Source organism: Argiope bruennichi, chromosome 2, assembly GCF_947563725.1.
Source record: "Argiope bruennichi chromosome 2, qqArgBrue1.1, whole genome shotgun sequence".
In the NCBI taxonomy this organism is placed as follows: domain Eukaryota; kingdom Metazoa; phylum Arthropoda; class Arachnida; order Araneae; family Araneidae; genus Argiope; species Argiope bruennichi.
This window is the reverse complement of record NC_079152.1, coordinates 55,831,083-55,848,720: the sequence shown is the minus strand read 5'-3', so window position 1 is coordinate 55,848,720 and position 17,638 is coordinate 55,831,083. Positions and strand designations below refer to the sequence as shown.

The 17,638-nt window shown below is 30.7% G+C and overlaps 1 protein-coding gene across 5 annotated transcripts in view; it reads right to left on the bottom strand.

Annotated features, from left to right (window-relative positions):
• The window catches only part of LOC129961870 (tyrosine-protein phosphatase 69D-like), a 666,258-nt gene that overhangs the window by 137,473 nt on the left and 511,147 nt on the right, over positions 1-17,638 (bottom strand). The window lies entirely within an intron of this gene.

Here is a 17,638-nt window from a genome sequence, read left to right as displayed (position 1 = left end):
TGCTCGAATTAGTGCTTACTAAAGAGCAGAATAAAATTATTTAGAGATTTCAGAGTCTTCCTTAAAGATAATTTTCCTCTAAATAATTTCTTCCTCTAAATAATTTTTGCTGTTAAGAATGAAGATTCCTTCAATTCACATGTCTTATAAAATTATTCAATAATAATTTATAGTTTATATATCTCCATGTCTTCAGTTGTTGAGACATGTTGTCCAGCTGTTGAAAAAACTAGTCATACTAACATTATATAAAAATTCAAATCAATTTATATTCACACATTTTTTAGGATTCAAACATTCGACTCGAAGTATAGAGATAATTTTTTTATAAATATAAACTATTAAATTCCTTCTAAAGTGCTTCTGGGAGATACAAATATTTCGCCCATAAAAAAGGCTATTTAATTCCCGAGTTTAACCTCACAGACATTTCTACGGCACTTTTGTGACTCAGGAGAATTCTAATTCCTAAGTAGAGTAAGCGCCTTTGATTTAGTTTAGATAAAATAACACCCAATTTTGAAGCCACACAAGAATTTTTCTGAATAGAATCCTAATTGTGAGCAGTAGTGAAACGACAAGAACCGTAAAACTTTAAAGAAAGTATTCTCTCTTTCCCACCTACCAACGTAGTTAAATAGAGTATTTCATGATTGGATGTCTACGAATCCAATCATGGTCGTTGTGGTCAATTGCGAAATGGCCATCATTGACTTACGTACCAATCTCTCCAGAAGATACTACTTATTATTGGAGATGTGTCCGACACAATCGCACCTACTTATCCGAAATAAGTTTACTTATTTTGAACTAATTTACTTATTTGATGATTTCTCACACCCATATTAGTGGCGCCCTCTGGAGGATTAAAAATGGCGCATGAGTCGCTTTTCTCTATACAAGTTTCGATGTTGCACCAACTTGTTTTATATATTTGAAATATTTGATTCAGGAAGACAATATTAAGGGACACAGTTCCTTAAATATGGCGGATTAGAAAGGGAAACGGTTTCTAATTTAGATCCACGAACATCAAATTCCAAATTTTACTCCTTTACTCCTGAAATATACGCCATTTGCTTGATTTGGTTGTAAGTTTTAGTTGCTTTTGGCTAAACTGCATCAGATATAAGGTTAAAATATCCTAAATTGTGGATAATAATAAAGTTACTGTACCAAACAACATTTAAAATTATGTTACATTGAAAAACTGAGTTCCACTTGAGATAAAGATTGAATAATACTAGAAAATAAAAAATGGTACTAAAATTATATACATCCGCAAAAACAAATCACTATTAAAAATTTGAGCATATTTTCATGCAGATATGTCCCTAGTAACAAGGTCTCTTTGAAGATTTAAAGAAATGAATGCTCTGATTATTAAAATTTGGGCACTTCATCTGTATATGATTGATACTAAAAACAACGATGCAAATAAAATCTGTATACGCGGTTGAGATTCCCTGTTTCGCAAAAATAATGCTTCTTCAAATGTTAATAAGGATGGAAATAAAGCCAAATTGACGATATAGCCTGAAGGCTCAGTTCACTGTGCGGCAGATGTCTCAATGTCTCATTTGCAATTTTCTAAATAAACGAAAATTGTTACAATATTTCACAATAGTGCTAATTTTTATATTTAAATAAATGTTTGAGACATTTTATTAAAACAAATTTATGCACATATTCCTCAAAGAAAAAAAAGAAGCCATTTATTTTTTGATTGATAGGAAGGTATGACATTATTTTTTTTATTTCATGAGAAAATGCATACAGTGCAGTAAAAATTTGTCTCGTTTTTCTTTATCTTGGGTTAATATTATGTGCACATGACACAGTCATTTTGAGTTTCTTTTTAATGTTATAAAATGAGTCATTGAACCCTTTAAACTAACTGCAAAAAATGAAAACATTAATTTAAAAAAAATTGTAACAGAATAATTGTAACAGCCATAATGCTTTCTGTTTAATGCAATTGCAGTAGCGTACCAACCAAAAATTCTATTTAGAAAGTAATGACACTTGCAAAAAGACTGAAATAACTTAACAAAATATATTTTCAAAGAATGAAAAGAGAAAAATATCTTATAGCAAAATTTTTTTAATGCCTCTATTTACAAAAACCAGTTTCTGTTACTTTCGGTGTTAAGTTTGACACTAAAATTCTTTTTTTATTCCTTTTACTATAACTATTAGTTTCATCTTGTTGCCATATGTTATAAAAGGAAAGAAATCTTATTGGCTTCTTTTTAATTCAATAATGATAAGAAATAAAATCCAACAAGATTTTTAAAAGGCGATTATCAAAAAATATTTGTAAAGAACTCCATTTTCTTGCTTCAAAATACCGAGACGTTTATTAAAACGGAGTGGTCCTTTTTATCTTATTTTTTTTAAGCATTCAGTATTTTTTTCCCTTTTGAACTAAGTACATTTATCAGATGACAAATAATTAACTTGTTAAAAAAGATCGTTAAATTTCAAAAATGTTTTTTTTGCATTTTATTTATTTTGATGTGATACAAAAAGTTTATTTTGTTTTTCAAAGCTACCTCCATCAATCAATGATTTTAGTTGTTTTTCATTTGAACTGCATTACATGTGAAAATATAAATATAGAATAATTTAATTAATCTACTTGGTGTCTTTAAATACTTACGCCAATTTCTGCGTTTTTTTTCCCAGTGTTTTAAATTTGAGTCCAAAATCATACCTGTTTCTTTCAATATATTTTCAGTCTTTTTTCAAAATATTACTATGATCAAAAATGCTTATCTTAAAATAGTACATTTAAAGCAGATATGATTCATCAAATATTTTTAAGACATATATTTTTTTGTCAACAGTAGATGTTTATTTTATTTTATCACCATGAAGATAACTTTATTTTTAATAAGATACGAAATTTAACTTTGTCTATTTCCCAAAATGGTGAATGTAATTGATTAAAGAATATGCAATAAAATTAGTTTGCTCAAAATAATTCTCCGGAGAAAAATATCTGAAATATTGTAAACAATTTTTAAAGACAATAACGTTTATAAAATTAAGAGAATTTGAGCAAAATAAAATATTTTAAGAAGGTACAGAATCTATAGTAGGTGAAAAACATTCTGAAAGAAAATCCACTTCATATTATCATTATCATGTCGATAAACTAAAAGAATTGGAGCTTAGTTATAGTCATTTATCATATAAACATTATTGAGGAAATTTCGCTACGGAAAACATATATACTGTGGAAGAATAACTAATAAGTTTGATAAAACGATAATCGTCTTTTAACAGCGCCATTATTATCCATGAATTTCGACAAAAAAATCAAATACTGCTTCACTTTATTTACCTGACACTTTTATTTTTCAAAACTATTTTGAAACTTTAGAAACAGGGATATCATTTTTCAGTCGATAAGTATAAAGACAAGCAAAGTTATTAGAAATTAGTTATAAATTAAAAAAATATAAAGTGAAGAAAGAAATAAACCGATACATAAAGCGTTTAAAAGTTTTTGGTATTTTTGTGCGTTAAATCACTTGCGAATTAAAATCTCTACTAATAATAAAGATGAATGTGCATGTGTATATGCTCTACAGAGTTTACCATTTGGCATAAATCTACCAAATTTGTCAAAGATATATTTTGCACGGGGTTAATAGACACATTGGAGTGATTTATTTCGAAAATTTAATTGAGGGATAATTTGGTGTGTTTTCACGATAACTCCCCCCCAAATATTACAGCACAAAAATGATATTCGTCGATAAGGCACTATATAAGTCGTAGTTCAATTTTTAACATTCAGCCTTTCCTGGAAACGCATGCATTCTGATCTGAATGCCTATCAAAAGCTTTAATTTAATTTATTTGCAAAAATAATATTTCGTTTTGTATTCTATTTAAATTTCTTATAGCTTTATATGACAGTAATAAAAAGTTAATAATAATTTTTTTCAAAATGCATTATGATGTTATATAGCGATGAAAAATATCGTCAATATATAGAATCAATAAAGAAAAAGAAAAAAGAATAACGAATTAGTACTTTCGTGTTGAATTAAAATGATATTCAGTAATAGAACATTTTTTGTATATTAATCCATCAGTAAATTAATGCACATCTCTACTACTAATAAAGATAAATGTACACTCGCGTGTGTGTATATGTATGTGTTTATTGGCGTTCAATAGGCCTATCAATTTGATTTACAACTACCAAATTAAGCACATATTCACCTTGGAGATGAGAATATGCGATTTGGCGCGATTTTTTGTAACTTTAATTAATTAAAAATTAAGCTGAATTTCGGCGTTTTCCCATAATTTTAGAAAATTTTATTGCAAAATATAAATTTTACCCTTTTTCAAAATTTAAAAATCATCTTTTTAATAATGCCAATTTAATCTTCGTGTCAATGTTTGATAAATTTTAACATACTTAAAAAAATTCATCAATAAAAAAATTCAATTAAAAAAATTCATCACATATTTAATCCCAGGAATTTCTCCCTTTGTTGAAACGGGAGAAGGATTCTGTTTAGTATCTATGTAGTTTACATAACAAATAAAAAAAGTTACAAAATGGGGAAATTAAAAAGATAGATAAGCCGGATATTTAGTTTTTCTAATAGCATTATAATTAATGGAGCTGTCTCCATTTAAAAATGCTCGTGCACAAAATAAGCAAAATTGAATTAAGACAAATAAAATAAAATGGCTTTAATGTCAGACAACTTTTCAGAGAAGCGGACAGGAAGTTATATTTATCAATTTATTTAAAATGAAATATAAAAAATTCCCATTGAATCAGTTATTAGCCTGAAGAGACTATTACGTCAATACGGAGAATATTTCCATTACAGAGATGGCATTAATAATAAGAAGAACATCTTAGCTCATTTTACTTTTTCTCCCAATTTGGTCACTTTTAGTAGTACATCTTTGTTATTATATTGTAACATTAAGTTAATATACTTTATTATTATAAAAACTATGCATAAAATCTGAAATATGTGAGTCTTATTCGTTACAACTGTAAAGTATAAATTTTGAATTATGGTTTTTGAATTTAATTGAGATTGAGTAATTATAAAATTTTCTATTAAACCTAAATATACCCTTATAATAAATTTGGCATTGTTTTTATAAAATTTTTTCTTGATTCAATTAAATTGATTCATTTGATTAAACTGATTCACTTGATTAAATTATTCAATTTTATTGATTCAAAATTAATCATTTATAGCTTGGAGATAATAAGTAATTTCATTTTTATAATTGAAAAGAATCAACCATAGAACATCTTCAAATTCATGCTGAAAAAGAAAATCATGAATCATTTATATCTATTTGGGATATTTCATTTAGCATTTTATTATAGAAATATTAACTAATCATTCTTTGCATTTAGAATGCGATATTAATTTCAGATTGTTTGCTATTGTGAATGTTTTAGGTAAATATTTTTGATGACTTCATTCTTATGTTCTCTAAATTTTTAAAAATACATAGATTTCAAATTCTGGTTTTCAAATATAGGAAAAAAATCTAGATATAACTAAATAATACATATAAAAATGAAACTCTTTAATTGTTTAATATTTTTATTGATATTCTGCTTAAAGATGCGTATTGTTTTTCGTCAAATATTCTTATTTTTTAGTAACAGATCTTGAAGCATCAATAAAAACTTTGATGAACATAGTAAATTTCGCTTTAAGAAATTAACTGTATGCAACAATTTTGAATTCCACAGAATGTTTAACAATACTAAACTTTAAAGCTCATGATTTTCCATAGCAAGCTAACAATATTAAATAACACAACAACATGTATCTAGTACAGCATAATTTAAATTGCCCTACTTTTTAAATAACTAGAGAGGAAAAAAACCTATCCAAGCGTTGAATCGAGAAATAAAAACATAAAAAAAATCCAAGCAGCTAACCATTTTCGGGGTTAACGCACTGCGTTGCCGGTTTAATGGAACGCACAGAACAACGAAATCGAACACGGTATTGATTTAACAGCGGACCACGCTTTCTCTCCGCCCGATCGGGATCGGTTACAACTTTCCCAAGGTGCTTTAGAGGAACTTTAGGCAGCATCTACTCGCTCACAGAAAGCAAGTTCTCGCTATCAAAAACAAGAAACTGGAAACAAATCCTTGATACTTACCGACCATCGCAGCGGTGGCGTTTCGTATTCCTAATGGTTCCTGTCGGCTGTAAGAGATGCTATAGCAACGGCCTAGATGCCATTGGGTTTTGTAGTGGGGCGAATTAGTGTGGCAAGGTATTTTGGATCATTTTCTCCGTCATCGTGTGATAGGAGGGGTTTTCCCAGACGCTCACCTATGCCACTCTCACCCGGTGTCGACGGACTTCACAGTTCTCCTCGGGCCGATCGATAGTTACGTCACGAGTCCAAGAGGACCGACCGTAAAAACCCTACACCGGACGCGCCCTTATCTGCCTTGCGAAACAACTCACGCTGCGATGGTAATTGATATCAATATCCTGCAATATGAAAGCAAGAATTCATTCGCATTGGCAGTCGATGGGCCGTGGACGCCTTGCAGACAGCGTGGATTGTCTGGATTATTATGAATGGTTTGGAGATGGCCGATTATTTGGACATTATGGCAGGTACACAGGGTGGGATAGGCGGGAAATCCCAGATAACTTACATTATTCAATGCATCTCTCAATATCTATTAGTTTCCGGTGAGGTAGTTATTTATTTTAATAATATATAAGATAATAAGCAATTGTTTTAATCGTTTATGAAAATATGATACTAGAGGATGATATTTATACTAATATTAAATGCACCGACATATAAATATATACTGGAATTTTCAATAATAAAAATTGAGCATAGTCAGTCTTTTATTCCAACAGTAAACTAATTCAGTGTAAGTCTTTTGAAAATCCTATTTTTAAAGAAAAGGCTTTTTTAATAAAATATTTTACTTAAATAGAAAAGTAAAACTTTTCAGCTTTGCTATAGAAACCGCTATATAATATCTATTATTGTTTTAAATTTTTGAAAAAAAAAAAAAAAAAAAAGCCTCCATAATTAGTTACATCTCTTTCGATGAGATGACAAAGTCATTTCTTGCTTCAACTTAAAAAAATAGGTTACTTATACATAATTAGATATTTTATTTAGATATATGTAATTATAAATATCCGATGCAATATGCTATTTATCGAATTTGGTGTTATTTAGAACTGAGAATTTGAATTTTCGATATTTACAAAGAAACTTGTTAAAATGCTATGTCCAACGAATTATTATTGCAGGTAATATGCGTTGTTAGGCTATATGTTATATATTATGAATACAATAAAATTTAGATTTTCCATGGGTGTTAATTCCAAAATATTATTGGCTCATAAGCCATCCTCGTCATCTGACGATGATTCAGACAGGTTACGTCAGTTCCAAAATAGTACGGATGATGCGTCAAAAAGTAAATATTAAACCAAAAACTAGTTGTTTTGTTTTAAAATTTGTTTAAATTTCTAATTTTTATGCAATATGTTGTTAAAAATATATTAAAATTGAAGGAAAAAGATATTTGAACTTCTGAAGGAGAATGTCGATACATACTCTTTTCATATAGGTAAATATACTTATACTAGCCCATACTTTACAGATATTCTAGGGAATTCGGTCCACTACGAGGCCTCGCACTTTCAGTGAACTGACGGTAATAAAATTAAAATATTTATTATGATGTTCTAATTTAGAGTTAAAGTTATCGATGTTTTAGGTGTGACAGATATCAAAATTCTTTTGAATAAAGATTATTCATTATAACGAGACAATTATTCGCCCAATTTTAATGTTTCCATAACATTTTAAGGAGTAATAAGAAAATGAAAATTCCATTCCCGTGCCAATTTCATTTCTTTTGAGCAAAAATGCCCATCTATACACTCTGGCGAGATATTCACCTATCACTGATCTCGCCTTTTTCTGCAATGCGTTTTAAATTGAAGTGAATACATGATCTCTCTCTCTCTCTCTCTCTCACACACACACACATACACACACACACACATATATATACCTTAAAATTATGAGGTTTGAATCCTGATTTTAAGGTGAACCTTTATAAAGTCTTCAGGCCGGATTCAGCTTTTCTTTCATTTTTGTTCTATTTTAATTTCTTTTTTGCAATTTAAATTTAATATTTATTTCTAATTTGGTTAACTACATTTGGTTACAACATAATTTCATAAAATGTCATATTGAAACCATAGCATCCCTAAACGATAACATTTTCTCAAAAGTTAATGCATCATCATATGGAATAAATAGCAGAAGAAAACTGGACTGTCAAGGCATTGTTGCAAAATCCCCCAGCAGTCTTACCAACACGCCAACCGCCTCGTTGTTGTTGTTGTTGTGTATGGTTTACTGGTGAAAGAGCCACATTTGGCCATACTGCGCCAAGCATACGGTAAAATCAGAACAGACATTTAAAACAACACATTTTAAAAACAAGTGTAAGTAATTAAAACCATGTAAAATGGGTCGATGCAAATATTAAAAAAACTGTTTTAACGTAAGACAATGATTAACAAAAATGTAAAATAATCATATAAAGAAGACACATTTAACATAAAAGGAAACACAAACAAATGAAAAAAACCAATAGCTCTTAAAAATTTAAAAACATTTGGGTGGTATTTTTCACCCACCAATCTTGCAAGTTAAGAGAAGACGTGTAGAAAAAATTATGACGATGGACATTAAAATCAGGGCGTTCAACTAAAATACGTTTCACTCTAAAAGCAATATGACAAGTGGTGCAAATTGACACCCTTTTACCCAATACGAGATGATGATGAGCAAAACGGGTGTGTCCTATACGGAGGCGAGTCAATTTCACATCAAGCTCTCGAATAGGATGGGCAGGCCATAAACCAATCTTAGGTTTGACGGAATGGACTTTATTCTCGGTCTTCAGATCCCATGCCAATTGCCATGTTGAATAAATATGTTAAACGAAAAATCTCTTAGTGTCAAAATATGGAAGTCTATGTGACAAAAGACAGTCTGCAGATTTTGCCACTGAATCAGCCTCTTTATTACCAGAAATGCCTACATGACTAGGAATCCAACTAAATAGAACTTGGAAACCTTCTTTTTGCAGGAGATGCCAAGTGAATAGAATTCTAATCGCAATCGGATGCATCCGATTGCTGAAGTGCGAAACTGTCTCCAACGCACTCATACTATTGGTATAAATAATTAAGTTACTTCCAGGAGAAGGCCAAATTTTCTGAAAGTCAAAGAAAATTGCCATCAACTCAGCAGTAAATACTGAACAGCAATTATGTAAACCATGGCTCAGAGTATCAGACCGAAGAATTATGCCACAACCGACATGTCCATTTGATTTTGAGCCATCCGTAAAAATTGGTACAAAAGAAGAATACCGATATCGATGATGCAAAAACAGGTGTTTAAAAATAGCTGGATCATTTGAAGATTTATTAAATCCTGCAAAAGGATTCATGTAAGAAAATTCTCGGACGTCTCAGAGGGGGGCATAACAAATATACAGTCTTAATGATAACATTTGAAAGTCCTGAGTCATGCAAAAATACTTTCGTTCTCTCACTAAATGGAAGAATGTGAGAGGAACGGGCATCATATAGTCCGAGGAGACTAATTGGTACCGTTATATTAGAAATGGGATGGCTAGAAAACGATTTCGTGTGGAAATAATAACAGGCAGACAATTTTTTGAGCCTTAAATCAAGATGTAGCTGGTTGCAAATAGAGTAGAGGCTCTCTACGGGAGAAGTACGAAACGCTCCGGAACAAATCCTTAAAGCAGAATGGTGAATAGTACCCAAGCGTTGCAGGAAAGAAGCCCGAGCGGAACCATAGACTAACTATACACCCATAATCAATGCGAGAGAGGATGACTGCTTTGTAAATAGGGAGTAGAGATTGCGCAAATGTGCAAATGTGCACAAGGGGCCCAAATTAGGGTCCCGTGGCAATTAACTTTGGAATGGCCAAAACGCATTGGCAACGCCAAATGGCATAGAACTGCCTAAACGGCAATTTTATATATCCTGCATATATGAATTCAGGTAATTTGGTGCTATGGAAGGTTAGAATGTAATGTTCAGTTGGTTGAATTTGACCATTCCGTCGAATATTGATTTGACGTACCTGCGTTACTCCTTCAGATTTAAGCTCTTTTGTTATTTCTTCAAGAGGGACATTAAACAATTCCCAGTATGTAATTACTCCCTTTGTACAGTTTAAGGAACTGTGAGGACTGACTGTCACAGGATATGTAGCTAAAGCTTTTATTTTAATGATTTGCTGTGCTTGCTTTTTAGAACTGACTTACACCAGCAAATCCCCTGAACGTATTTTTCGGATTGAAGACAAGTCTGCGACAGTTGCTGTAATAGCTTTTTGTACCAGAAAATGAGAGATGTTGTTAAATGTTTCATTTTTTTCTGACAATAGTTTCATTATAAAAAAAAGAATCAAAATGATGAACATCGGTGACAAATTTAAGAACTTTATGATGCCCACTGAAAAGAGATTTCTTGGAGGAGCCCATGGGATATAGAGAGAAATAAAGGCTCGATGGCACCGCCCACCACGGAGCCCAACAAGGAAAGGCAGCCACCGGTTCTGATCATTCCCAGCCTCGGCGCTTACCTTAGTGATAGCCGGAACCTATACGCTCAGAGTTACCCCCGGGGACAGTGACTACCCTTAACGCCAAGCCCAAGGAGTAGTCCTTCGCTTGATCCCTAGCAAACCGACCACTCAGGTGGCTAGCTACCGGCCGATTGATACACCGGGGATCACAGTACACCGCCCGCACGGGCGGTGTACGGTTTTAATGGGTCGCCACGCACGGCCAATACGTGGGTTTTTTTGGCTGTCCATGAGAAGCAAGAAGCAAACAGAGCGGCTACAGATTCTCATGGAGAGCTACCTCGCTTGCCGTCGAGGGATAGAAGGACCAAGCAGACAGCAGAAGGCGTAGGCGAGAGTGAACTGAAATGGAGTAAAGATCCCTGGGTACCTCGGGATTTGGACACCCGTACTCATTTAAAGAAGGTGAGCCCCTGAGGGGTCCAACCGCCTCGAAGACGATGCAAATTTGGAGAATTTGCCAGTAATATAGATGGATTATGATAAAGGCAGCAAACAGTCACAATAACTCCTGTCGACACTGTTTTCTTCAGTAGTGGCGGAGGGGTCGGCTGTAGACAAGACTTGCTAGATTCTAGTTAGAATTTTTAAAACATTAGATTTTAACAACGATTTACATGGTGTTAAATATATTCTTAGGTAGATTTAAACATCCATCTAATGATTAAATCGAACAATTCTTGAAATCTCTATTTTGGCTCAAGTGAATAATAGGCACTTCCTAGCATAGACAAAACAAGATTATAGTTTATAATAATACGAAATGTCTAAATCATGTGCAAGATGTTTGTAATACGAATACGTTCGTTTATTGTCTACATTTCATTTTTACTTTCATGGGTATAAAGTGAATGCAGAACTATGAACATCTATGGATTAAATAAAGATCAAAGGGTTAAATGTCCAAAGATGTGGTTTCTTCAATGTCCTTTGGACATTTTCACTTACTATCCAGCGCAGTCTTTTGTTTGTACTAGCAGCACGAATCCTTTGTAAACACGTTCTCATTCTCACAATTAAATTTGCATCCTATTACTACGGAAATCCTGATTCTTTCAAAAATTCAACACAATATGGAATATCATATTTTATTTGGATTTCAAATCATATCGGAATAATTGGAAATGAATGGCCGAACAATGTTGCGAGAAATTTAATGCTGCAATGAGAAAAATAACTCTGCGTGTCGTCTATAATGTGGCAGGAATCATGGGTTCATTCGACCATTAATAAACACCATTTCATAAAACCCACAATTTAATTACAAACTTATTTTCCAGAGCTGAGATGGGCGTTGATTTGACTCGATATCGCCTTGGCTATATTCGTTTAACGCATATATATTAATTATTTGATGAATGAATATTTCTTGGAAAAAATACCAAACGTACCAAAGACTTGTTTCTGTTTTAATAAATTATGTGGCAACATCGGAAAAGTTTACCAAGAGATTACTGTTTTAATTAAGCGGCCTGCTTTTAATCTTCATTGTCTGTGTTTTTAAAATTTATTATCATTAGGCATGTGAGACCTGGCAAGTGGATACCCTCGACGAAACCTTTTTTGAGTTTTTACACATTTTAGATTTGTAACTATTTTATTTCAAATTTTTTTTGTAGGCGTTTAGTTACACCATTGAAACATGACATGACATCAGCTTTGTACACTTATTTGTCAGATTTCGAGAAAAAAATTTAGATTCCTTAAAGATTTTTAAATTTTTCATTTTAAAATCCTTTAACAATATGTCTGGTACATCGTAGCCAAATAGGGATCTCATGTCACTAATTCTATTAAACCCATCTTGAGTAGTGAATAAACTTTTCCGTATTGAGTTGTAAGAGCTTTATGATAACTTCAACTTTGACATTATAAGATCTCAAATTTAAGATCTTATTGTAACATGTTGATCTGTTTCATTTGTCAACATAATGATGCATACAGATAAGATGAAAACTGTATTCTTCAATTTATTATTCTTGATTTAACTATTGATCTGATTTCTGATCGGGTTTGCAATATCAAGAAGCTAAAGAACCTCTCCTGAAAATTCGTACGTGAACTCTGAATACGCATTGATTCAACAAATGTAATTTAAACAATACATTTTCAAATTGGGTTGCGGTGGACCTACAGCTGAATTTCAGTACTGAAAACAGAATGTCATGGATTCAAGATTCACCAAATACAGTGTATGGAAATTTCGCATGAAATATATTAAATCCAATGCTTATTTTTTTGAATATTTACACTCGGAAAAAATCAATGTCCTTCCGATAGTATAGAGAGGATTTGTCAACTCATATGTTGGACTTTTCAGCTTACCGTGATACAAAAATGAAATCAGATCCACTATAATATCGTACATCTTTTAATCAGGGCATCAACCAAATTACTAAACTAAATGTATAGACTTGTATACACTTTAAAGCTCATCAGTCTGATATGAATTATTCAAAATTTTTTAAAAAAACTGCATGTTGATACAATAGCAGAAATATTATAATTCTTAATTTAGTGTGCTTGAATTGTATTTTTTGTTCTTTTCTCGTATGATATATTTGTAAAGATAATTGTAAATGCATATTGCTAAGTAAGCAACTAAAACTCCTAAAATACATTATTTTTTGTATTAAAAAGATTTTCTATGACCATTTAAGGATTTAACGTACTGTCTTTCCGTTATTTTGGTAGAAGTGTTTAAAAAGAAAGCAATTGCCATATTTTATTTCTATTTTGAATTTTTGCATTATGATATTTTTCTGAGACATTAGAAAAAAAAAGAATTACATATTAGAGCACAGAAAAGAATTTTAGATCTCATTTACAGTAATGGAATTCAAATTTTTGGTATTATTTGACAAAGAAAAGTCTATTTTCAAAGTTTTTACACTACACAATTTTTTTGAAAATTGCTTGAAACTCAACAAATGGTAGGAGCGAAGACGTGCTTTTGCATAAGAATGAGTGTTTATAGTTACTTTTTGCAAAGATTGTTTCATTCGCTATATATTCAAAGATGCCATAATTTAAAATTATTGGTGACTTCTACATTCCTGTAGCATTCATTTTTCGAAAAAAAAAATTAATTCTTTTCATCATAACAAAATTAATATTAATATCTTTAAATAGTTTAAATTAATTTGAACTGTTTAGCAGAAATTGAAAAAATAATAATTTTGCAATATTTAAGACATTTAAATTTAAAAGAATTAAAGTTTTTTGAAAATATAAGATTATAATATTAAAATATTTCATTATTATATAATATTAAAATATTTTTTTTTGGCGTAAAGAAAAAATCCGAATTACATTTAAATTTTCATCTTAAAATAACGGATACATACAAATTCAACAGGTTGGGTAATATAACACTAATCGTACTGGTTCCTCGTGAAAGTTGAAATAGGAAAATGATGATTTGACCAATGGCAGCATGTTTAGTGTTAAAAATGAAAACAGTTGTGCTCTCATTTTCTTCTTATATTTATTTATTAATTATTATCTTAATTCTAGTTTATTAATTTGGAAGAAAAGTTTTTAAAATGTCATATATCTCAGTTATAGGCAAGCAAAAATGGGAGAATTAGCTGTCATTTATAAAAAAGTTTACATCATATTCATATTTGAGATGAAAATCCTTGTTTTAAAATTTCTAATGAACAAATATTAAAATTTCATAAAACAATTAGGGCTATTTTTATTTCAAGTTTTACACCACAACAAAATATTAAAAGAACTCATAAAAATTTAATTTTGAAAATTTAAAATTTAAATGAACTCATTTTCAGTTCTATTAAAATGTTCAAACAATTTAAATTAGTGGCATCACATCTGATACTTGTAGTGCATCTTATAAAATAATAGTTTAGTTTAGTTATATTAACATCCCGTTTTAAAGTAACACTAGGGCTATTTTGGGACGGACCTACCATACTTTTAAACCGCGGTCAGATGACGGAGACGACACCTGAGCAGTCTCCACACTTCCACACCTACACCAGTGGAAGGGCCTTATAAATTCATAACCAAGCTTATTTTTGCGTGAACCAGTACACGTATATATATACAAGGGTTGTTCCAAATGTAATTACTTATATTGTGCGCATACTTATATCAATTTATATATCTTCAAAAATTTATTTATCTCACTCTGAAAATGCATTATAAAATAACACCATACAAATGTGAGAATTTTATACTTTTATTACATTTATTGTTACATAAATGGATTAATATAAATTTTCATTAAAACATGCAGATTGCATTATTAATATATAATAATGCCAAACGTTACGTTGGTTAAAATAAATTAAAGTAATTGTCGAAAAGTTAATGTCATTTTTTTAAAGATCTTTTAAAATAAAAGCAGAAAATGTTAAGATTTAAAAAAATATTAATTTAACAATATAGTAACAATTAAAAAGGAAAGATAACAGAGTTTAAAGATATTAGCGTTCACAACCTTTCCCGAAACCTATTAAATATTAAAATTACAATTCAGAATCTTTTAACAAATGGCAAATGTCTTTTCAACAGATAGTCTTTTCAGCGTGAAACAAACGGTAAAGTTTCTATTTTATGAATAACTAAAAGAAAGGAAGGAAGAAAAAAGAAAAAAAAATCTTTCTAGAGGACAGAGAACTAGTTGAAAAATGGGCAGCAGATGTTAGGGGTGCGCCATCTTAAGATCTCTTCCAGGTGTTTCATCAAAACTGTATTTAAATTATTAAACAGCTGCTAATATTCTGTTTCCCCTCTTCTTAATGCTTTGCTGTCACGGAAGTCAGTCCTTGTATAATTTAAAAGTCATTGTCTTTTCTCTTCAGGTTTCTAACATGGAAAATGTCAATACTTGAGATAAAATATCGTCAACGATTGTAACCATGCAAAGTGTATTTGTAAGTGCCCATAAGTAATCTTTATTTTTTTGATCCCTTAACTGTGATGCCATATATAAAAGCTAAAAAGGTTTCTTCTTTTAAAAGTTTAAAAACTTTAAAATATAGGATGAAAAAATTAAAAAAAAAATTAACTAACATTTTTCTTCGATTATTTTTTCAAAATTAAATCGCTTTTAGAAAAACTAGATAGAGAAAGCGTTTTAACGATTGTTTCGTAGAATTTTTTAAAAATATATTAAATATCCCTAATTTTAAATTCTTTACCTGGAATTTCAGCATAGTTTTTGAAACATTATTTTTTCATGAAAATTCAATTAAATATTATATTTTTTGATTTAGTAATAATAAATATAAGCAGTTTTTTTCAGGAATTAGAAAAACTTTCATTCTTACAAAAAGTTAAAAATTAATATATTTCTGATTATTTCCTCATCGTATAGATTAGTTCTGAGTGATATTTTATCTATTGTTGTTATTAGAAATATTTTTTTTAAACATAGAATGGAACGATTCAAGTGGCGCCATATTCACTTAATAATACATGTACGCTATGCAATAACTATATGCAGTAAATACAAAACATGCAGTGAAATTAAAAATTAAACTGTTACATTGCACTTGATAGATATTGGGTAGATGTGGTTTATGCATTACTTAAATTTTATCTAAGTATTTGAAATACTTTTTGATAGCAAAAAAACCACAAGAGATTAATACAAAAACAATATCCATTTCAATTTCTGTATGGAAAAAAAGAATTTATAAAAAATTTCAGCTTTGCAAGACCTTGATTTAATTAAATTTTGAAATGGTTATGAGACGAATCTCGTAATTTTCAGATGACAAGGAGTCCGCAGAGTCGACATTCCTGTCTAGTTTCATTGCAATTCAAAAATAGTAAGGATGTTTGACATACGATGGTTGCTTCAGCGTGCTACAATTCTTTGATGCTGAAACAATAATCTTATCTATAGATTGCTTCAGCTTAATTTTTATTTTTGTAAATTTCAAAAATTAGTTGTCGGGGATCTAATGTTCTCTCACTAATGTGGTGAGGAAGTTTCGAAGACATGCGCATTCAGATGTCATACTTCTCATTTTACCATAATTCAAGATTACCACATTATTGAGCAACAATTTTTTGATACTAAAGCCACAGCCTTATCAATAGGTTACTGCTGCCTAGATTGCTTTTGTTAATTTCAAAAATTAGTTATCGAGGTCTAACATCCTCCACCAATGCGGCGAGGAAGTTTGGATGACATGTGCATTTAGATGTCGTACTTATCATTTTATCATAATTCAAGATTACCGCATTATTGGGCAACAATTTTTTGATACTAAACCCACAGCCTTATCAATAGGTTACTGTTGCCTAGATTATTTTTGTTAATTTCAAAAATTAGTTATCGAGGTCTAACATCCTCACATTAATGTGGCGAGGAAGTTTGGATGACATGTGCATTTAGATGTCGTACTTATCATTTTATCATAATTCAAGATTACCGCATTATTGGGCAACAATTTTTTGATACTAAACTCACAACCTTATCAATAGGTTACTGTTGCCTAGATTATTTTTGTTAATTTCAAAAATTAGTTATCGAGGTCTAACATCCTCACACTAATGTGGCGAGGAAGTTTGGATGACATGTGCATTTAGATGTCGTACTTATCATTTTATCATAATTCAAGATTACCGCATTATTGGGCAACAATTTTTTGATACTAAACCCACAACCTTATCAATAGGTTACTGTTGCCTAGATTATTTTTGTTAATTTCAAAAATTAGTTATCGAGGTCTAACATCCTCACATTAATGTGGCGAGGAAGTTTGGATGACATGTGCATTTAGATGTCGTACTTATCATTTTACCATAATTCAAGATTACCACATTATTGAGCAACAATTTTTTGATACTAAAGCCACAGCCTTATCAATAGGTTACTGCTGCCTAGATTATTTTTGTTAATTTCAAAAATTAGTTATCGAGGTCTAACATCCTCCACCAATGCGGC